This window comes from Pinus tabuliformis, chromosome 1_2 (assembly GCF_031772625.1).
Source record: "Pinus tabuliformis cultivar Carrire ecotype Pingquan chromosome 1_2, CPIR1, whole genome shotgun sequence".
Classification (NCBI taxonomy): Eukaryota; Viridiplantae; Streptophyta; class Pinopsida; order Pinales; family Pinaceae; genus Pinus; species Pinus tabuliformis.
The window spans coordinates 714,272,628-714,297,629 of NC_142298.1; positions in this window are offsets into that span (position 1 = coordinate 714,272,628).

A 25,002-nucleotide genomic window follows, 5' to 3' on the forward strand; every position below is an offset into this window, starting at 1 on the left:
TATTAATTGACGAGCGACTCCTATTATAGTTCCAATCTCATTATCTATCATGGTGATATGTTGATTTATTTCCTTTCTGACTGAAATATAGTTGTGCCTTGGTAGTTTTTATGTTGGTATCTGTCTCTTCCTTTGCATGTGCAGGTATTTGTCATGATCTGTTGGAGCAAGGGAGCGAGGATATCAACTCTGCTTCAATCATAGCGTTGGACTCCAGGTTAGTCTTCTTGATTCACCTTTGATGCATAACTAGGAACTTGCGTAGCAGCGTGGTTTGTTTGTGGCTAGTTCTGTGATAGGCTAGTGGGATCGCCTCTGTCCGCAGAGGGGATTTACCTTACCAACAAATTGGCGACTCCGCTGGGGAGTAACTCTTTGATTTCTGTCTTGCATGTTAATTTTCTTCTGCTTGCTTGAGTGCATGAGCTTCCTGAGTCAGTTTTGAGTTGATTCTTTACTGTTTGACCCATCTGAGCACTGTCAACTCGACCTGAGGTCGTATCTTTTATATTTTTAGTTGGCAAGCTTAATTGGCGCGGTTATTTCTCTGACAGTCGCGCCAGTTGGCGCACGTTGCTCAAAAGCAACTCGCGCCAATTCTGTGGTAGCGCAAGTTGCAGGCTGACAGTCGCGCCAGCTCTATAAATTTTGCCTGTGTGTGGGTGGAAATCTCATTCAGTCTCTTTATATATCTCTTTCAGCCTCTGGAACTGTGTTGAACCTCTGCTTGACTGGTTTTAGCCTGTATCCCTCAGCTGTTTGCTTATTTCCAGTGACTTTTCATGTCTAGCCTTCTGTGGGAAGTTTCGGTCTCTTGATCATCCAGTCAGCTTGTTGATTGTTCTACACCTATCCAGTGCTTTGTTAAAGCTTGATATTCTATACTATGAATACTTCACTTCTAGCCTCTTTGAAGTTCACTAGTTTTTGTGTTTTTCCTTGCTTGCATGGTTCATTTTGTGTTTTAGAATTGGTTCTATTTCATTGACTGAACTTGGATTGTGCATATCTCTTAGAATTTGTTTACATGCATCATGCCATCTTAAAGGAAAGAAAAACAAAAAATCTCTTGCATTATAGTAGTTAGCATTTATTGTTATTTGTTGCTATTGAAAAGAAAAAAGACAAAATTTCGTTTCTTGTTATTAGCTGCATTAGGATCTTTGTTCTTTGTTGAAGTGATCATTTCGTTTGTGAAAAAGATCTCAACCCTCCTGTAGATAGAATTCATCGAATCAAATGATTTAATTTCGGCATATAGCTTGCATGTAAGAAGTTTTCGAGATATCACATATGGTAGGACCAAAAAACTGAAACATAATCAAAGATAAACTTTAAAATGAACTCAATGAACATAACAACGCATTGGAACATAATGCAAACACTCTAGAGGTCTAGGTTAGAGACGTGTTCCGGCGTCGTTAAACCTGGTAGTTTACCGTCGAGTGGTTGGGTGATTCCTCCACGGTGAAACGGTAGCTGCCAATACGGACTGTGCTCCCACGTACCGTCGAGTATATATTGGGAGACCCCTATAGGAATAAAGCCTTTATCCATAGGAAGCCGTGTCAGCCGCCCTACGATTCGCAATGCAGTGAACACAGCATTCACGAAGATCGACCACCCGTACCCTAAAAAGTATTATGTGGTTTTGCGAAAAGTTTGGCACACCCTCTACCTAGAATTCCAGAGCAGTCACTTTTGATCCTTTTCGGACTCCCTAAACGAAAAGGTGCCTATGAGCGTCTTGTCACTTCGTGCTCATTAAATATTCGAAGGAGACTAGAGTCATCTTTTACCCTTTTCTCGACTCTTAAAAAATGAAAAGGTTAAGTTCAGTGTCTTAAAATTTATTGGCCACGATAACATCTACCCAATTAGCTTTCGTTTGTATCAGTTCGAAGTAGGAGTTATCTCGATAAACTTCTCAAGTTTCATCCTGGCAGAATTACTAGTTTCGTCTTCTACCGAAACACCGGTGGTGAGTCTTCCTGTGGTTTTAAGTATACAACCACTTAGTTCTCGTGCCCCGGGTGACGAGACTTACCAGTATCATTGGAACCCTACGTGGGAACCTTTTGAGGACGGTATCCCTTTTTGGGACCATCCTTCCCCTCGTGGGTCAGTCCCACAAGTTTCATCCGACATGGATGAATTATCCCCTACTACAACCGATGAGTCCGTTGCAACGAGCGGTGAAATTCCCACCTCCACGGACCCTATACATGTTAGTAGTACGCCTACTACTACAAATTTACCACTGGGTTATAAAGCTTTGAGAGATTCTACGCCTTCTGGAACTCCGTTCACAGGTCCCATGTGGTCATCACACACTTTTCCTGCCACGGAGCCTTTTACTCCACAAAGTCGCGGTCTATCTGTTACCTCCATCACAACCGCTCCAACGGTATGTGCAGCCCCCTTGACTTCTATTTATAGTCGTCCCTCAGCTTCTTTGTTTGGAGTCTTTGACCCCATGACAAATGTCTCAATGCAGGAGCCATATGATCCATATTTGTCATCTCAACCGGTTGTTGAGGTATCGGTCCCATTGTCCATTGATTGGACCTCCACCTCTTTCCATGGTGGTCAAGTTTTATCTACGCAATCTCCAATACAACCCCCTCAAGACCGACTAGGGCAATCCATTTATGGAAACCCTTTCGTTACTGCTGCTCCTTTTTCCTCTTTGCAACCTTCTGGTAACTCAGGTCAGTCGTCTTTTCAACAAGTCCAACCTGGTATCCAGCAAGGCTATCCCGCTGGACAAAGTGGTCAACAAACTGTTAACCCGAACCAATCCAATGTCCAGTATAGTCCAATGTCTGGACAAGGTACTCAACCACTCGGTCAACCTACTGTCCAGTATTCACAACCCTCTGGGCAGATTGGTCAGCCCCAAACACAGTTGGGCCAACCAACTGCCCAATCTCCTCAACCATCTAGTCTGCTAGGACAACCTTCAACTGCGCAATAACCGTTCCAGCAGGTAGGCCAACCTCAGTATCAGCAGGTCCAACCTTCTGGACAGATCGGCCAACCTCACCATCAACAAAGTTTTCCTTCTGGCCAGATAGCCCAACCTATAGGACAGTTCATTGGTACTACTCAGTCTGGTCCATGGCCCCAAATGGGACCCCAACACCCATCTGGCCTTCAAATGCAGGCTGGGTCTCAATCACAAACTTTTCATCCAACCCAGCCTGGTTCTTCAACTCAATTCGGAGCCCCACCACTGTATGGCTACCAACAACCTCAAGGGCAGTTTCCGTTTGCCCCGTACCAGAATTACCAACAACAGCAATACGGCACGCCTGCAGCATCATTTGGTAATCCTTATGCTGGGGGGCTGTATAAAAATCCTTACGGCCAATCCACTATGGGGCCAAATCCTTCCGGACAAACTCTATGGGGGAAACCACCACCTGGGTGGAACCCTGGTGCTCCACCCTACCAACAGCCCCAGATGCCTTTCAATCCTCAATTACCATTCTTAGCGACTTTAGAATTACCAGATGTATCCAAATTAACCAATGATCCTATCCTTCATAATCCTTATTGGCCTCCAGTTCCAACTAAAATACCTGGTGACTGTCCAAAATTCGATGGTAAAGCCAATGAAGACCCACAAGCCCATATTATGACCTATCATTTGTGGTGTTCGTCTAATTCATGGCTTGACGATTCAATTCGGCTTCGCCTTTTTCAAAGGACTCTCACTGGCTCTGCCTCTAAGTGGTATATCGAACTTCATCGCGGGTCCTTTCAAGATTTCAATTCCTTGGCTATGGCGTTTCTCACTCACTTCCAGTTGCCCATTCGATACGAAACGGGTACGCACCTCCTCACTTCCTTAAGACAAACGACAGCTACGCATATCTCTGATCATATTCATGAATGGAGACGGCGTAGACGTATGATCAAATTTTGGATTCCCGACCAGCTTCTTACCGATTGGTTTACGACTTCGTTCGTACCTCCAATAGCTCGGGATATCGCCATGGGGGCGTGTGTCACTGAAGAGCAAGCTATTGCTCGAGCTCAGTACCTTGACTTGGTTTATTCTCAGTCAGGTACGTTATATGATTATCTGCTTGATGTCCCAAGACAAGGAACATCTAAAGCCTCGCCAACACCCACTGTTGACGGTATCATCGGTTCAGTTAATTCACCCTCTAAGAAAAATACGAACCCTGCAAAGCAAAAAACATCTGCTTCGAATGGACAACCTTCCCAGGCATCGTCTGGTTCGAATGTTACTTCTGAGGTTAATGCCGTCCAATCTAATACGGCAAGCAAGGCTTCGAAAGAGAAGAAAAGAGGGAAAGCGAAAAATAAGACGGAGCAACCTAAGCAGGAAACCCCAAAACCTCAACCTGAGGACGGCACTAAACGCAAACCCAGATATCCTTGTCTTATTTGCGATGAAAATCACTTTACCAAGGATTGCCCGAGGCGGTCCGAAGTTACTCGTTTATTAAAAGGCACCTCTGGGACTCCTGCGGTGCTCAAGGAGCCCTTTCCCACCCAACACACTCAAAAAACTCAAATGGTGGCTGACCCTACTCAGCCTCCCTCTTCCTTTGGTTCTCAAGTGTTTATGGCTGGTACAATACCCATTAATATCAGTACTCGAACGAAGGATTATTCGTTATCTGCCGGGAAAGAGCCTGAGGTTCCCCCAAGTGCTCCCCCATTCAGTTCCGGTCCACTCCACATTGAGAGACCTACCACCGAAACGCCTCTTCGACCCCCTCCAAAAGGAGTACTCCGTAAATCCTCGTATAATCCGAATGCTCGTGCTGCACAGCACTACAACATCGTTGAGGACTTAGCACAGACTCCGTCGGCTATGTCCGCTTTAGAGGTTCTTCAGAGCTGCCCTTCTCAGAGGAAGTCCATGCTATCTGCCATTGGTGGCATAGATCCGGTCGATTCGGATTTAATAACTTTTGACTTAGAACGCCACACTCTAAGACTACCTCCTCAAATCGCCTTCCTCATACAGGTAATTATTGATTCCAAGACAATTCATCGTACAATTATTGATGAAGGTGCCTCAACTTGCATCATGTCCGTTGCCTGTTGGAAAGCGATTGGATCTCCGGCGTTGAGCCAATCTCCCACCACCTTGGAAGCTTTTGATGGAAGAGCGTCCCATCCTTACGGTATACTCCAATGTTTACCAATCTCTTTGGAAGGGAAGACGGTCGAGATGGAAGTTGAAGTTGTTGATGCTACTCTAACCTACAACCTCCTTCTCGGACGTAGCTGGATATACGCAATGCAAGCTGTTGCTTCATCTTTCTTCCGAATTATTCGTTTTCCTCATAAGGGAAGATCGTTACCGTTGACCAGCTCTCCTTTTTTGCTTCTTCTTCCGAAGGCACCATCCCGTTCGTGGACCATACTTCCAAATTACCTAAGACCAAGGATAATTTTAGGGGTGAATGTTCGCCCTTTGGCGAAATTAAGGGGTTTTAAATTTTTAGTGGGCGAATATTTTGTATCATAGTACATTTTTACAAATCACCTCAAATAGCCCACCTTATTTTAAGGGAGAGGGTAAAAAAGGTAAATTTAGCCCTTGAAATTAGGACTTACAACCTTCTATTCGCCCATTTTCAAGAATAGGTTTTATTTAAGTGAATCCATTCGCCCATTTTCAAGAATATGTTTTATTTAAGTGAATCCTATGGACCAAATACCATATTTATAAAAGAGGTATGGTAAATTAATAAAAATATAAATAAATGAGAGGTATGGTAAATAAATAAAACATTTTTTATATTTACTCCATAAGTCACCTTATATACATGTAAGGGTGTAAAAAAATAAAAATATAAGTAAAGTGGAGGTATGGTAAATAAATAAAACGTCTTTTTATACTTACTCAAAAGGTATGGTAAATAAATAAAAATATAAATAAACTAGACGTATCGTAAATAAATAAAACCTCTTTTTATATTTAGTCCATAACCCTCGTTATATTTATGAAGGCTCAAGAAAGAGGTTTTATTTAAGTGAATCCTATGGGCCAAATACCATATTTGTAAAAGAGGTATGGTAAATTAATAAAAATATAAATAAACGAGAGGTATGGTAAACAAATAAAACATTTTTTTATATTTACTCCATAAGTCACCTTATATTTATGAACACTCAAAAAATGGGTTATATTTAGGTGAATCCTATGGCCAAAATACTATGGGACAAATACCATGGACTAGATTGCTATTAATACCATGCAAAAAACCATTATTAACCCTAATATTAGAATTAATAAAAATAAAAATGGCACATGGTATTGACCCATGGTATTCACCAAAATGGCACATGGTATTGACCCATGGTATTCACCTGGAATGTAGCCTATTTAAATGGGGGAATTAAACCAGCATGTAGCCTATGCTAAGATTCACTAGGACTTTACAAAGTTTTATTATTTAGTGAAAGACTCGCCAAGATCTTACAAGATTTTATAATTGAGTAAAATATTCGCCATGCCTGGTGAGAGATTCGCCAAAAAATTATATATACATATTATATTATTGATAAAATCGCCTTTCATTTTTCCTATATACCATGGAGATTCGCCCATTTATTATATTTATAAATTTAGGGGGGGTTCTTAAAATTTTCCCTGCCTAAGACTCTGGGAGCTGGACTTTTCAAAGATCCTGATCTTATGGGTGTTTTTCCACTCCCTCCTATAAATGTCGCCTCTGTCAATATGATCGCTACTGGCTCTGATCCGTGGCTCGTACCCCCTACAGACCAAGTAGATTCCTGGGGCGACCAGATGCCGTTGAGTCCTGCCGAGTTTAATTATGTTGAAATCATTGCTGCCTCGGCTCCCTCTTCTGCGCTTACTCCATCCTCAGGACTTCTAGATGAGGCTTCTTCGGATTCTCTAGGAGAAATATTCCTCTCCGACGAAGCTATTATTGAGACCATGTCTCCAGAGGAACCTCCCTGGTACAGTTCTCACCATCGTTCCTCATTTCTCCCTGGCTCGCAGCATTTCCTGACATGCCTCGAGCGGTTCGCTCCTTGTCTCCCATCACAAATCCTTCAAACGCCTATTCAAATTGATTAGGTTTTTTCTGAAGGAAATATGGCAAACATTACACGAACCCAACCCCTCGACATCTCTGTTAAACCCGGGATAGTCGAGCATCTTCATATCGGAGTCACTTGTACTCCAGAGGAGATTCAACTCTATTCTGAACTTTTTCGCGAATTTCGTGATGTTTTCGCTTGGTCCTATGAAGAAATGCCTGGCATTGATTCTAGTATAGTGATGCATGAAATAATCATGTACCCAGATGCTAAGCCTGTTCGTCAACGTCTACGCCCTGTACATCCTAGGAAGGCTACGGTGATTAAGGCCAAAGTAGAAAAACTTCTTAACGCCGGTTTTATTTACCCTATTCCTCTTACGGATTGGGTATCTAACATTGTCCCTATAACTAAAAAACAAGGTACAATCCGGGTTTGTGTCGATTACCGTGATATAAACAAAGCCTGTCCTAAAGATAATTTTCCCACACCATTCATTGATCAGATCATTGACGAGTGTGCCGGCAGTGAAATGTATTCTTTTATGGACGATTTCTCCTGTTATAACTAGATCAATATTGCTCCTGTTGATCAACACAAAACGGCCTTTATTTGCCCATGGGGGACTTTTGCCTATAAAAAGCTCCCTTTCGGTCTTAAAAATGCCGGTGCTACCTTCCAGCGCGCAATGTCGTATGCATTTCATGACATTCGGCATATTGTGCAACCTTATCTGGATGATCTTCCTGCTCATTCAGCTAAACGTCAGGACCACCCTAAACACCTTCGCGAAATATTTCTTCGCTGTCGGTACTACCGAATCCGGCTAAATCCGCACAAATGTGTCTTCTGTGTTGAATCTGGCAGACTTCTCGGTTTTATCAGAAGGCATCAGTTACAAAGTTTGCAGGGGAAAGCCAATTTTTTACGCCGTTTTGTTCCCAACTATGCCGAAGTAGCTAAAGGTTTTACGCGATTACTAAAGCGTGATATCCCTTTCCATTGGGATACCACAGCTCAGGAATCTTTTGAACGTCTCAAGAGTTTACTTGTTTCTGCTCCATTGCTTCGTCCTCCGAATTATTATCGCGACTACACCTTGTATTTGGCTGCCGCCGATACCACTATCGGCATGGTTCTTGTCCAAACCGATGATGATAACACTGAACATGTTATTTACTATCTCAGTCGCAACCTGTTAGACACGGAAACTCGATATGCTTATATCGAAAAGTTGGCACTAGCCGCAGTTTGTGCTGTACAACGCTTCCGTCATTATATTCTTCTGCGTACTACTACTGTGATTTCTGATTGCAACCCCATGACGTATATATTGTCACGCCAGTTACTAGGGGGCAAATACTCAAAGTGGATTGTTATCCTCCAAGAGTTTGACTTGGAATTTACCACTGCCAAGTCTAAGAAATCTCGTGTTCACTGAGTTAATTTGTTCTTTGCCATCGTCGTCCTCGACCTCGCCAGCAGAAGACCAAATACCAGATGAAACCATGTTCCTAATTAGCACCCTTGATCCATGGTACGGAGATATAATCACATATTTGCAAACGGTCCGGATTACAAGTGACCCGGTTTTGCTTTCAGAACTTCCACCCCTAGATGATCCTACATCTGAATCCAAACCAGACAACAGTCAAACGGTTCGGATTACAAGTGACCCGGTTTCGCCTTCAGAAGTTACCTCCTCAGATGATGTTATCACTGCCAAGAATGACGAACCCACCGTCCAAATTCTATTCATTGACATAGACGTTAATGATCAAGTGAGCATCCCTCTCATTTCTTCACAACAGGAAGAAAGTCCATTAGAGGCATATCCGGCTGTCTATCCAGTCCCACCTCCGAGCAACCTAGTTATTTCCTTTAATTGGGATCAACTAGTCAATCCTCGGTTACCAGCCTCCATACCATTTCGAATTATAGTTCAAGTCTATCGCATGGTCATGGCTGGTACAATTATTGATGAAGGATCTCCTGTTAGTATCCTTTCTTCAACAGCTTGGGAAGCACTTGGTTCCCCACTGCTTCTGCCTGAGATGAGAAGCCTTGTAGGTTTCCATCGAGAAATCACTCGACCTTTAGGAATTCTTCCCAATTTACCTATCACATTAGAAGGGAAGACTATCCAAATGGGTCTCATGGTAGTCCAAGGTCCGTTAGATTACAATTTACTCCTTGGACGAGACTATATTTATCGCATACGTGCTATTGTGTCCTCACTCTTCAGAGTGATGTGTTTTCCACATGAAGGAAGAACGATCAAAGTCGTAGACCAACTTTCATTCCCCGGTTTACACTTCACATATAGCCATTTTCCATTCCTAAATGGTCTTATTTCCACAGGAAATGCCCCAACACCCACCCCGTCATTCTGATGACGGCAACTCACCCGGGCGTGTGACTGAAGCCCGGGGGCATCCTCCAATCAAGTCTTTCCAAGTAAACCTTCATTCCATCCACTCCGTGAATGCCATGAAGCTTGGGGGGCATGTACCTCGATTGGTATAATCATGTTGGGGGCATGCAACAAATTTTTTTTTTTAACAAGCAAAGTTCTCCATGGTTCAATCTTGTGTAAAAATGAACCCATTTACATCCCGTGATTGCCTTTTATCTGCTAAAATTCTGCTAGATGAGCCCTGGTTGTTTCATTCCATCGCTACTATCTTTTTGGCCGATCATATGCTTTCACTTGGTTGTTTCTCCTTTCCTGAGGAACCACAGCGATGAGTGGTCTTATTAGCCAGCCTCTTAACCTTTACGTGTTTCAAGTAAAGTTCCACCATTACCGGAACCAGTTGCTATCCCTTATACCACTCGTTCCTTCAGGACGAGTCGCCTTTACGCTCTTTTCTGACTCGTAAAATATGAAAAGATTGCCGAGTATTTTTCCCTTTTTGACTCGTTAAAGAAAATAAAAATGGAGGTCCGCTTTCAGCTCTTTTCTGACCATTTAAAGAGGAAAAGATTGCCGAGTCGCTCCTCTTGACTCGTTAAATGGTGATAAGGGGTGGTCGTGTTAAGTTATTTTTTGTCGACCCTTAAAACATAAAAAGATTACCGGGTTTTTGTCGTTTCAAACTCGTTAGTGGTTACGAAACGACGTGGTTTTGACCGCTTTTTTACTTTTTCAGGTCGAAGTCACTAATCATGAAAAGTACTCCTCGATCGTAATGATCGGGCGGTTCTTTCAGGTATTATTTTATACTTTTTCGGGCCCGAGAGACACAACTATACGAAAAAGGACATCCCTGGAGTTTCCTTTTCTGCTGTCTTTTCAAACTCTCTAAACAAGAAAATACGCCGAGTTCTTCCTTTGTCAGACTCGTTAAAACTTAATGACATCGGATTTTGTCACAACACAAGCATATGCTATCCCCATCAAGCTTGTTAAAAATAACTGGGGTACTCGCCAGAAATGGTGGGGGAAAATAAAATTTTTGAACCATAATTGTTACCGTAACGGCAGTATGTCGCTCTTGAACATGGCACTTTTTGCTTTCGTGTCCAGGGTGGGGATATTTCATCTCATATCTTTCACTTGCTTCCATGGATTTGGGTACCCTATTTGACCTCTCATTCACTCATTGCCTCGTAGTCGTCATAATGACCTTTGATACATTGATGTCAAATACTGCCAATTCCGTTAATGTGTCGCCGATATGTTCAAGAGAAGTTGACCTCTGCAAATAAACAACCTCCCTCTGATAGTTCGCACAATCTTGATTCACGACATTATCTCTCTGTCTCGTGTCGATGATGTGGGAAACATTATGGCCCACCTTCGATCAAGGTCACTCCCTGTCGACTTCAGCTCATTATCCAGGAAGTTGACCTAGAGACTCCCTTCCGGTGCCTTGGAGCCTGCATGCCTCAATGGCAGGCTCTTCGTGTTCGACGTGAGGATTTCATCATTGGCCTCCGATCGAATGATTCTACGGGTGTTCGACTTCATCTCATTAATTCACACGCCGTAGATTGTACCTATAGTACCTTGAGGGCCATTGTCATTATTGGTGGTACCTCTCGCGTCTGTTAACAGTTTCCATTATTGACTGGTAATCAGGCGATGTTCATGCATGTTCGACTTCAGCTCATATATTCACATGCTTGGACTTGTACTCTTGTTCGGGTCGAGATGGAGCGCAAGACCCTGGATTGTGTCTGTCATAATCCAGGCGTGATTCTTGGTACTTGACTCATTCACTGGATGGCTGCGACCATACCTGAGTCAGTTCATTGATCCTAACCAGATGGCTGCGTCCATACTATGGATCCAGATTATTTATGTACTCTCTTATGGATGGCTGCGACCATGCCACGTACATCATGTAATTGAACTATCAGTCATGTCTCTTAATACAGCTCCTCGGCGGCAATAACTATATGTGCTCTTGTGTGCTCTTATGTGCGTTCTGGTAAAGCATTTCACCCCTCTCCACCTCTCGGACTTCATGCTTTAGGGGGCATCTGTTACACAGTAATTTGTCACCATCCCTGTTACTCCTCTTGTCGTACCTTAGAGGACTCATTCCGGGAGTTATAAGAAGTGACAAGGGCTAAAAACACTTGCATTATGTTCCCCTGAGTATGTACTCCATGTTCCCTGGAGACACCTTCTGCAGATCATCCCTAAAAAGTGCTCTTTTTCCATTGGCGCAAGTCCACAGTATCCTACCCGCGCCAATGATGGAGATCCTCAAAAGAGGGCACGACCATTGGCGCTCTATCTTAGAGCAACAGTCGCGCCAACCAAATTTAGTCGTGCTTTTTGCCTTAATGCACGTCCGACTGTTGTTTCCTTCATTACATGGAGCTTTTCTGAGGATAGAAAATCAGTTTTTTGTCGAGCTTTATCCATCTTTATGGCTTTTGCTAATTCCACAAAAGGTGTCCCGATTCATCGCATCCTCCTCCCTTCTTCATCTATATAAGCTTGTCATTATGCATTGGGGGAGGGAGAGAGTGTTGGTGTTAGTGTTATGCTAGTGATTTGGTGATTGAGTGAACATAGTGATGATTATTGGTCATGGAGTGTTAGATGTTGAGTTTATGGAGGAATGCTAGTGAGTCCTAGAGAGGTTATGTTGCCGGAGAAGAGATGCATGTCAAGACACATATAGTTACTCACCCAGCTAGGAGAAGGGTCGACGTCAGAACAATGGTTGTAACTTTTCCTGTTTATTAATTGATGAGCGACTGCTATTATAGTTCCAATCTCATTATCTATCATGGTGATATGTTGATTTATTTCCTTTCTGACTGAAATATAGTTGTGCCTTGGTAGTTTTTATGTTGGTATCTGTCTCTTCCTTTGCATGTGCAGGTATTTGTCATGATCTGTTGGAGCAAGGGAGCGAGGATATCAACTCTGCTTCAATCATAGCGTTGGACTCCAGGTTAGTCTTCTTGATTCACCTTTGATGCATAACTAGGAACTTGCGTAGCAGCGTGGTTTGTTTGTGGCTAGTTCTGTGATAGGCTAGTGGGATCGCCTCTGTCCGCAGAGGGGATTTACCTTACCAACACCTATCTAAGGGCTTTGTAAGATAATTTTCATATAAGGGTTTGACACCAATAGAGATACCTAGGAAAATCAAAGCAAGGCCTAGGGTTTGCAATCACTGCAAGATGATGATCTTCAATGTGATTACTAGGTCAATTGAGGATGAGGAAGATCAAAAAAATGATTAACTTCATTTGAGTTTTCAAGGGAAAATGAACTTTGGATTTTCGCTAACCAAATAAGTTTAAGGGTAGAATCAATGTTGGAGCTAGGGCTTGAGATTTTTCTCAAACTAGGCACAGGAGTTGCCTCAAATTTGGAGGGATAATAGAGGACAATATAGTGAAATAACCTACCAATTCACTCTCAAATTCACCCATCCTAAATCAATTTGCACTAGGCTCGAGTTTACCTTATAGGGTTAGGGTAGAAATTTGAAAAATTTGAAATAAAAGAGGTTTAAGGTCAATCACCTAGGATCAAGATTAGTGCTTTATCAGAAGGAAGAAATGGGGTCAATATTTTCTTTGAAATAAGGACTTTGCTCTATAAAGGAGACCTATGCAGCTTTCGCTAACCCTAAAGAGGCAGGAACTTGGCCACAATAGATATTTATACTTCATTTAGCAAAGATTGATGGAGATTTAAGGATGCAATATTCATAACAAACCTCTAGGAACATTCATTCACATTTCTACGAGTAATGCATGTAATAATTCAATAATCTTAGTGTTTTCATGAATTTACATTACATTAGGGCACATATAAGATCATGAAAAGATATTCCATACATTAGACATGTAACAATGTAAATATATAACATCAAATGGCACTTGCAAGATAATGCGAGTATATCCATCCGTCAAGTTTGCAAATAGAAGCTCCAAGACAAGATAGTGAAAATCCCATACATCAAAATGCATAAAAAAATTATCAATTTCGTCCATCAATTGTAGGTATGAATTCTTTTTACAAGGGAAATCCCATTTCAAATAATGTTGATCAACTAAAAATGAGGTATCTTAAATTTATATGAGCCTCTTGCAAGGTCAAATGGCCTAATTAGTCTAATTAATCCCCTAATAACATTTTAATGTGAAAATAACAACCCTTTTGGTGAAAAGCACGCCAAATAGCTTAATAAATGAAGAATAAGCCATCCAATGCTACCCAAAATGATAAAACAATAGCCAAGAGGGTCGTTCGAAGGCCCCTTAAGGTTGGGTAGTTCATCGCCCACCAGGGGTTGGGACAATCATCGGCTCCTTAATGATGCAGGGGGTCACTCATAGGGGCCCTAGGAACCAGGGTGATGGCCATAGCGATAGGGGGTAGAGCTCACATTTGGATTTTTCCTACGTGCCAAATTTTTATGTCTCAGCGATATTTTTGCATTTTGTGCTACTTGTTGAAAGTGGCCAAATTATGCTTTTATCTTTATTTTTAGCTACATCAACCTCCGGAGCATTGTTCCAAGCCCGATAAAAAGTGTAGACCCAATGGACAAATGTGGACTTGGACGAGAAAAGTGTGAAAAGGGGTTGTAATGAGCGGAGGGGAATGAGATATATGTTATTGGGAAGTGGGACCACGCAACCAAAATCAGTGTTAATAGTAGCCAATAGATGAGATCCAATAGGACTAGCATACAATATTAACCAACAAGTTAGGAGAAGGGAACAAGAGTACAATCCAAGCCAATTATTTCCATTAAATCCCCCCACTAATCCATGTCCAAACGTGTCCAATAAAATCAATCATAAACACCCAATTACATAATTAAAATTCATACCTTTGGGATTAGAAGGCCCACCTTCAAACATAAAATCATAAAAAATGATTAAGGGCACACAATAGTTGGCTCAGGTGGCAAATAATGGTGGCACATTGATATATCTAGTGGCTACAAAGGGTTATTATCTAGGAGAAAAAAAAATCCTATAGGAGTCACCCACTGGTGGTGGGTAACAATCCCAACAGAGCATTAAGCATAATATTCAAAAATAGTTTACCTTAGAGAATAGAAGAGGAACACCACCATGAATTGACCCTAAAGACTTCTTTATTATTCCAGATAAAAAATATTACAAACCAGCAGAGCTTCACTTAGAGCTCAATTACAAATTTCATAATGATACAATGAGGAGCAAGAGCTTCCTTATATAGAAAAATGACAGGATGAGACCCCTCCAAGTGGAAAAACTACTAGTTGACTTGATTCATGGCTTGATCCTATTGAGAAATATATTAGGGAAACATTAGGACAAGTTTTTCTTGATTTCTCTTGCTTGACATTTTACTATTGTTAGTTTTTGTAGCATAAAATGTGTTCGATCCACACAATTTTGTGGAGAGGCTAGAATACATGAGATCTCCAAAACCCAAAAATCATTTATATAAATTCCACCTGGAAATGACTTAATTAGATTATTAACCAATTTTTAAATTTTTCCTAAGTCTAAACTTAGGGAATATGGTTAATTAATCAATATTTATTAATTCAAGATGAGAATCATCTAGAAACTCACATGGATTGATATAGATGATCCTAACCATCGATTATGTTTTAATCTTCGTCGTTGGTTCTCCAATAGAGGATTATAAGAGGAGGTCGATGTGGTGATGGAGAGGACACTTGAGTAGCTTGATTTCTGAGCAGATCAATTTCCAAAGTAGCAGCAGTCAGTTGTCGAAGAGAGAGCTAAACATCGAAGCAGTGAGAGAGGGACAGAGATAGTGAATTCAAAGGAATATTTCCAAATCCAATGAGTGCATTGCAAAGAAAGGTTGAGATTTCTCCATGGAGCTGTGTAGAGGAAGTGTAGAAGCTTCAGCGAGCAAGTTCGATTTTGCTGGGGTGACGCTGGTTTTCAGTTCTAGAGGTTGGAAAGTATTTCTAGAGTGCCGGAGGCTCAGTTTCCCAGTTAACAGAAGGTAGGATGACTTGATCTTCAGTTGTTCCAAGATGAGTTTGTAGTAGAATCTGCAGAGTTGACGTAGTAGCTGCGCAGAGCTAGGAGGACAACTTGATTTTTAGTAACTTGCCAAGTGTCGGGATTGGTCGAAGTGAGGGAAATTTCCTTCAAGATGTTTTTACCAGTATTTTCTCTGGAGAATAGCCAATATTTGGTATCCATATTGTACTCAGATTATTTCACTACTACATAATAATACAAACCCTTAGCTGTTGCATCAGTTTTCCCAAGTTGGGATTTTCGGGGACTTTTGTCCAAAAATAATTGTGCTATTTTTATGTGTGTGTGTGCTAGAATTTCTTCCAACATTTTATTGTTACGTAGTTTTATTTGCGTAGATTGCAGTGAGATTTATTCAGTATTTATCATAGAAAACTACAAATAAATTATTAAATAAAATTAATAATTAGGAGAATAATTTCCAGTTATTGGAATAGGATTCCAGTTTGTGGAATTTTCATATGGTATTCAAGCGCATTTGATCAACTAGAGAGCTCAAAGGCAAAAACCGAAGGAATTTCACTGCTCATTATGGCAAGCAGGCCAAAATTCCCAAGGGAAATGCATTCATTCTTCCAGGAGGCCGAGTTACTTGTGGAGGTTTGATTTTTTGAGTGAGGGGAAAAATAATTTGATCCTACCAGATCGAGTGATTCCAAAGGCACTAGGAGCATCTTGGTTTTTTTGTTGGGTAGATCTCTAGTTGGACACAATGGCTTTTACAGAAGTTCACTAGAGCAAAGCCAACGTCGGGTGGAAGAGATAAGAGCACACACAGAGGAAAAATTTTCCTCAAGGAACTTCTAGTCTCAAGAAGTTCAATTTTTCTTTGCAGATCAACAGTCATTCTGAGCATATCTTCTCACTCCAGAAGGGATTGTGAATAGTAGAGCAACAATTGAGTAGAAGGAAAGAAGGAATTTTTTGGCAAATCGTTGAGATGACCACTGCTGGGATTTGTGATAAGGAAAGTTTGGATGGAGCATCCAACTACATCATCTGGAAGCAAGGATGTCCTTCCCTCTAGATGAATATGGCTTGAAAGCCTATATTGATGCAGTGGTAACAGTTCCCAGGATGCAAATCATCTAAAAGAGTACAGAAAGGAGATGGCATGGGCGAAGTGGTTGATCCTAGATGGAGTCCGATAACATATTGTCTCACATATAGCGGTCAAGAGAACAACCAAAGAGATGCGAGAGACTCTCCACGCTATACCAAGGTAGTTTCAAGTAGCGAAAGATGTACTTAGAGGAGAATCTAAGATGCATAATGTTAAAATTGGCAACTATAGCCAACTTCCACCTTAGGAAATCTCATATGATGAGATGATTATTGCATTGGATTCCTCTTTCGAAGAGGTACAATTTTGATATAAAGATCATCTCATTATAGCAAGCAGAAATGGAATTATGAATTTCTTCTTATGGACAAATTGTTAAGGTCAGCTCCAGTCAAATGTAGGCTCATGAAGCCCAATAGATGTGTCTCTTCACCCTCAACGAATTGTATAAATAGAGGAGACATTTTCCTCATTTGGACATCATCTCATCACAACATCTTCTCTCTCTTGATTGGTTCGTACATCATTGGAGGTATCTCTCTTTCTTCACACGTGTGGCAGATCTCTCTCTCTCTTCTCCTTCGCACGTGTGGTAGAAGGCCAAGTTTTTATGCGAAAATAGGTTGAATTTTTCATGGCATTGACCAGCATTGACTTAGAGTGATTTGACCAGCATTGACCTTGGGTTTTAGGCTAGAAGTTTGATTTTTATAGGATGCATTTATTGGGACGAAAATCAAGAAGTTTGGGATAGGTTGACCAGCATTAACTTCAAGTTGGCTTCATATTTGACTACTAAAAAATACAGCAGTGTTTCTCTCCCCTTTGACTAGATTTGACTTATTTGTTTTGGGTTGAGTTTGACTCTCCTAGAAGGCCAAATTGGACTCTTGTTGACCAAGCTGATTGGAGGATATTTTGGGAAAATTTGACCAATGTTGACTTTCTGTTTAGGTTTGCATTGTCTGTTGATTTGACATATCTATTTTGGGCTCATATTTATGATATTTGTACTCTCTCTTTGTGTGTTGAACTATAGAAGAATAATAAGAAGATTTGATCAAAGGGTTTCCCCACATTGGTTGTACCTAGAACCTGCCACATGTTGTGTCCTCTTTTCTTGGCTTCTTTTATTTATATGATGTTATGTTCTATCTGCATTTACTGTCAATGTTTATAAGTTAATGTGATTGCTACTAGATATAATTGGAATTTGTCATTTGGCTTTTAAAGGAACGTTGACGTAAATTGTCTTAAGCATTGAACATACCATTGTTATCTAAAATTAGCATGGTATCAGAGGTGAGGTGAAGACAAAGCCCAAGCAAGAGTGAAGCAAAGAAATCACTAAGGGAAGTTGTTGGCCAAGGACTTAGAGCTAGTCCCAATGACGACCTCATTTTTCTTCAAATCTGAGGACAAGCTTAAGGACAAATCCGACTATCATGAATAGAAGACGACTTTGGATTTTACTTTGGAAGAAAATGATGCCATGGATTATGTCAAAGGAAGAACAATAGAGCCCCATTCAAATGTATCTACTACTGCTCAAACCAGGTACAAGAAAGGTGAGGTAAAAGCTAAGAATATTATTGTTGATTCTATTCATAAGCCTTTGGTTGCATATATTTCTGATTTGGAAACATCTAAGGAGATGTATGAAAGGCTAGTTGGGATATTCAAAGTGAACAATGAAAATCAAATTCTCTTTCTCAAGAAATAGTTGAAAGACATCAAGATGGATAGAGGAGAATCCATCTTGAAGTACTACATGTACCTGACTTAAAAAAGAACTTGGCTTCTATTTCTACGATGGAAGACAATGGTTTTAAGGTGTCACTCATTGATGGGAAGGTTCGTCTTTGGCAAAGGAATCCAATAGACGAATTCACTCTAGGATTCAAGGTTGAAGGTTTCTATCAGGTTGGAGGAAGTCCGTTGGGAGAAATGATTTGTGACACCTCTCTTCAATCCAAATTATGGCACCGAAAATTTTCTCACCTTCATTTCAAATCCTTACCTGATGTAGGGAAGATGGTTATAGGTATGCCCAAACTCAAATTAAATCATGAAGGTGTTTGTTAGGAATGTGAAGCTGGAAAACATACAAGGGGACCATTCCCCTCAAGTGAAACTCAACCCATTGATATTCTTCAATTGGTCCATTTTGATCTATCGGGTATGTTGTTCGTGACATCTTTGGGTGGATATTTATATTATGCTATTTTTTTGGATGACTTCTCTTGCAAGACATGGATCTATTTCTTAAACAAGAAGAAGAATGAAGTATTCAAATGGTTCCTCTCCTTCAAATCCTTGGTCGAGAATCAAACAGGGAAGAAGATCAAAAATTTTAAGATCGATAATGGGACCAAATATGAGTCTAATTAATTCAAAGACTATTGTAGAGAAGTTTTCATTAAGAGGGAGACCACCACTACATATACTCCTAAACAAAATGGTTTGTTGAAAGGAATAATTGTACTATCATAGAAGCCACCTAGGCTATGCTTCATGTTCAAGGTCTTCCGAAGTTATTATGGGGAGAAGCTGACAACACCATTGTGTATGTCCAAAACCGATGCCCACGTCAAGATTTGTACTTCAAGACACCCGAAGAAGTATTCACCAGTAAGAAACTTGATGTTTCTCTTTTTCGAATTTTGGTTGTCTTGTATATTTTCATGTGCCGAAAGAGAAAATAAAAAACCTAGATGTGTCTGGGAAGAAAGGAACATTCGTGGGCTACAGTGAAACTTCGAAGGCATATAGAATCTATGTGCCTGGTCAAAGGGAAGTGGAATTAAGTCATGATGTCACTTTTGATGAAGATTTTGCACTTTGAAAGATTCAAGATCTTCTAATTCCTAGGAAGGCCAATGATGATGTTGATGTAGAAAAGAAGGATGAACCTTCGTTCAATGAACTAATGCCCAATCTTGAAGGTCTGATGGATCACATTGATCCACCTCCGAGTGAGCCCTATACTACAAATAAGAGGCCTTTGTGGCTCAAAGATACACTTGAATATGCCAAGAAACACATTGCACCGAGGGGGAAATTTCATGAAAGCAAGAAGCAGAATAGGTACCAAGGGTACTTAGCTGCCATGAGTACAATTGTACAATCTAAGCCTTGTACATTCGAAGAAGTTGTGAAGAAACAGGTTTGGAAGATTGCAATGAACAAGGAGTATGAGTCAATCATGAAGAATGATGTCTGGGATGTTGTTCCTATACCTAAGGATAAGTCAGTGGTTACTTTGAAATGGCTCTACAAGATCAAAGATGGAGCTAATGGAACTGCTGAGAAATTCAAGGACAGATTTGTAGCTCGAGGCTTCTCTCAAAAGGGAGTAGACTACAATGAGATATTTGCACTAGTTTCCCAATATACCACCAATTGTTCGATCATAACCCTTACTGCCTCGCAAGGATGGAACCTTCATTAGATGGATATCAAAACAAACTTCTTTCATAGTTTGCTTAAGGAGGAAGTATATGTGGAACAAATCAAGGGGTTCGAGGTTCGATCTCGTGAGACACATGTATGCAGGTTAAAGAAATCCTTTTACGGGTTGATGCAAGCCCCTAAGGCTTAGTTGTAGGTTTTAACCCCATACATAAATTACCTGCATATGAATTAAAAGAACATAAAATAAACAATGCGAGAGCATAACACGTAAAACACATATACATAGATATTTTCCCCTGGATCCCAAAACCGGGACTACCAGCTTGATTTTTCATTATGTTCCTTTCAATGTTATGATACATATTTATACATGTCGAAGCATCCAATACCATGGACCGAAAACCATCGCGTCCAAAACCATAGGTAGGTCCGTCCAACCTAAAATAAGGTCCAAAAAAAAATTCCCCCATGGCGCTGCCCCAGACCCCGTAGAGGGGGGCTACCCACCCCCCTCAAACCCCATGGACAGGGAGGCTACCACCCCCACTATCCAATCGGCACAACGAAGAGGGGGCTTCGCCCCCCCTCTAACCCCCCGGTTAACTACGTGGGCTAGTGGTGGAAAAAATGTAACACAACCCAACATTCTCCCACTTGTTGTTTTCTTTCCACAAGAGAGCTTATTCATTTATCCAGCCTTGCAACGCCCATTTTTTCTCTACACCAAGAGAAATTCTCAAAGCTCGCAGATTTTTTTAATGCATATGCAGTATTCTTCAAAGTGTCCACCTTTACCAGCAACACCTTTTTGTCTTCTATCATATCCCTCACAAAGTGATACTGAACATCAATGTGCTTTGTCTTTGAATGCTAAGCAGGGTTCTTTGCTAAGAAAATTGCACTTTGGTTGTCACAGTCTATCCTTATAGCTCTCTATATTAACCCCATACTTGAACATAATCTTTGCAACCAAAATGCTTCCTTGCTTGCATGATTGGTTGCCATGTATTATGCCTCTGTAGTTGATAGTGCCACTACATATTGTTTCTTTCTCATCCAACTGACTGCACCTCCAAATAGGTTAAACACATACCCACTTGTAGATCTTCTCTGATCCAGATCTCCGGCCCAATCTACATCAACAAATCCACGAATATCTAAAACTCTGTCCAATCCTGGTCTTCCTTGGTAGCACAAACCATAATCACTAGTGCCACGCAAATACTTGAAGACCCACTTCATTGTTGTCCTGCTCAATACTCCCACTACATGCGCAATGCCTGGTCTAGTACAAACCATCACATACATAAAGCTATCAACTACACTTGCATATGGAACACGAGACATGTCCTCTTCCTCTTCTTGTGTCTTGGGACATTGTTCAGCAGATAACTTTACACCTACATGAATAGGAACCTTCACGGGTTTACTATCCTGCATATTAAACCTCTATAGTATTGTCTCAACATACTTCCTCTAGTTTAACCAGAGCTTCCTCTGTGCCCGATCTCTTTTAATTTCCATGCCCAAAATATAGTTTGCAGCACCAATATCTTTCATGTCAAATTTGGAGGACAATTGGGTCTTCAAATCCTGGATAATTTCTTTGTCATTTCCAACCAGCAACATATCATCCATATACAAGAATAGATAGATAGCATGGTCACCAATTAATTTAAAATACACACAGTGATATGCTTTGCTTCTGGTGAAGCCAAGTCCCTGTATAAATGTATCAAATTTCTGATACGACTTCCTTGGTGACTATTTTAACCCATACAAAGACTTATTTAATTTACATACCATTTCTTTCTTACCCTTCACTGCAAAGCCTTCAGGTTGCTTCATGTAGATCTCCTCTTCTAGATCCCCGTGAAGAAATGTTGTCTTCACATCCATCTGTTCTACCTCAAAATCAAAAGCAACAACAACGGATAACAGTAATCTAATAGAAGCTACCTTGGCAACAGGAGAAAAAATATCACCAAAATCAATTCCCTGCACCTGGGAATAACCTTTTGCTACCAACTGAGCTTTGTATTTCTCCACCTTTCCTTTTGCATTTGTCTTCTTCTTGAACACCCATTTTCTACCAATGGGTTTCCTTCCAACCGGCAACTCCAACAGATCCCAAGCCTCATTTTTGTGCAAAGATTCCATTTCATCGACCATGGCCTCTTTCCATAGTTTTCCATCCTATGAATCTACTGCTTCCTTCACATTTCTGGGATCATCACCAGTAATAGATAAAGAAAATTTGAATAGAAAGCAGATGGACTATACCTTTCTGGCTGCCTTCTTTCTCAAACTGATCTTCTCACACCCAGAGTTTGTGGCTCTTCATCTTCTGATTCCTCTTTTGCTGTAGAGTCTGATTTTTCCTCCTTAAGGTCAAACTCTATCCTCTCAGGTTCCTTTGGTTGGACTTCATGTTTAATAACATCTTTCACCTCTCTGAACACCACATCTCGGTTGTGCACAACTTTCCTTGTTACTGGGTTCCAAAGCTTATAACCTTTAAACCATCCTTATACCCAATAAAGATGCACTTTTCAGGTTTACTATCCAACTTGGTTCTTTTCTCTGTTGGAACATGTACATATGCATCACATCAAAATACCCTCAGATGTGAAAGAGAGGGTTTCTTACCACTCCATACCTCTTTGGAGTCCTATCCAACAACGCTGATGAAGGTGATCTATTGACCAGGTAACATGTTGTCTCCACCACCTCTGCCCAGAATTCATGCCCTAACCTGGCACCACTGAGCATGCTTCTTGCCCTTTCCATTAACATCTTGTTCATTCTTTCTACAACTCCATTTTTCTCAGGTGTGTATGGAGTAGTCTTCTACCATGCTATACCACACTTCTTACATAAATCTTCAAATTCCTTGCTACAAAACTCTCCACCGTTATCTGACCTCATCACCTTTATCTTCTTCTCTGTTTGGTTTTCCACTAGAGCCTTAAATTCTTTAAACCTGTCAAAGACTTCAGATTTCTTCTTAAGGAAATATATCCATGTATTCATTGAGAATTCATCTATAAATGATACATAGTATACAGACTTACCCAGTGATGGAACCTTCACAGGTCCAAACACATCACTGTGCACAAGCTCTAATATTTGTTCACCCTCTTACCACCAGAGGGGAAACTCACCTGATTCTGCTTCCCATATACACAATTTTCACATAAATAAAAATCCAGAGAGCTATTACTCATACCTTCTACCATACCTTTACCATGAAGTATTCGAAGTCCCTTCTCTCCAATATGTCCAAGCCTTTGATGCCACAGCATGGTCTTCTCTCCAGAGACCACTAGATTTTCGGCTCCACTTTCAGGGACCATATAACTGTTGCATCCATCAACAACAGTGCTACCTTGTAGCTTGTACAAAGTTCCAATCCGATCCCTGCACCAATACCAGTGCTCCCCGAACCATCTTGTAGTTATCCTTCTCGAACACTATTTTTACACCTGCATCATCCACCTTGCTTACAGAAATTATATTTCTCACCAATGCAGGAATATGCAAAACAATCGGAAGTGTTCTAACCCTTCCACCTTGCAACTTCAACTCTACTTTTCCACGACCAACGATTCTAGCCTTCTTGTCATCCCCCAAGAAGACATCACCACCATCATATTTCTCATACTCGCAGAACCACTCTCTATGGGGAATGAAGTGAAAGGATGCACCTGAGTTAATCAACCATGCCTCATGATCTACATGTGTACTTGAAGAATCCAAGTACACATCCCCACCTTCATCTGAGGTGGTTTTCACCTTTGCAGAAGTTGCATCATCATATCCCTTTCCTTTGTCAGGAGTTTTAGATTTACAATCCCTTTTGTAATTCCATTCCTTTCCACATTTCCAGCACACCACCTTTACAGGTTTTCCTGGAGATTTAGATCTCCCACTCGATGACTTATTTTTGTTTCTGTTCTGGGACCGTCCTCATACAGATAAGGCATCACCTTTATGGCTCTCCATATTTTTTCATCTTATCTCCTCCGTCAGGAAGGATGAGACTATTTCATCCAACTGCAAGGCAGTTGCATTGCTACCCATTGCAATAACCAGACTATCCCACGAATCTGGTAGAGAACACAACAAAATGATGCACTTATCTTCATCTGAAATTTTAATATCAATAGATAATAACTGACTTACCACATTATTAAATGTGTTAATATGCTTTGTCACCGAGTCTCCATCTTTCATTCTCAATTGTACATCTTTTTCCGTAGGAATAGTTTATTCACCAAAGACATAGATCGGTACAAAGTCCCTAACTTGTCCCACAAAGCCTTGGTCGTAGCTTCCCCTGATACATTCAACAATACTGAATCTGAGACACACAATCTTATTGTGCTCTTTGCCTTCCGATCCAACTTCTTCCATTCTTCATCGGACACTCTTGTTAGTTTAGTACCTGGATCTACCACGATCTACTGATCTTTATCCACCAATAGATCCTCCATCTTGAGTTTCCACAACTCAAAACTCTGACCATTAAATTTCTCGATCTCTATCTTTCCACTGCTCGCCATCTTCTTTCACTACCAGAATCGATCCCACAGACCTCCCACTAAACAAGGTCTACCATAGGCCCGAGCGAAACCCCTCAGCAACAAATGCGTCCCCTTGAAGCCCAAACAGCTCTGATACCAAATGTAGGTTTTAACCCTGTATATAAATTACCTGCATACAAATTCTAAGAACACAAAATAAATAATGTGAGAGAATAACACATAAAACACATATACACAAAGATTTTCCCCTGGATCCCAAAACCGGGACCTCCTGCTTGATTTTTCATTATGTTCCTTTCAATGTTACAATACATATTTATACATGTCGAAGCATCCAATTCCATCAACCGAAAACCATCGCGTCCAAAACCATAGGTAGGTCCGCCCAACCTAATATAGGGTCCAAAAAAAAATTCC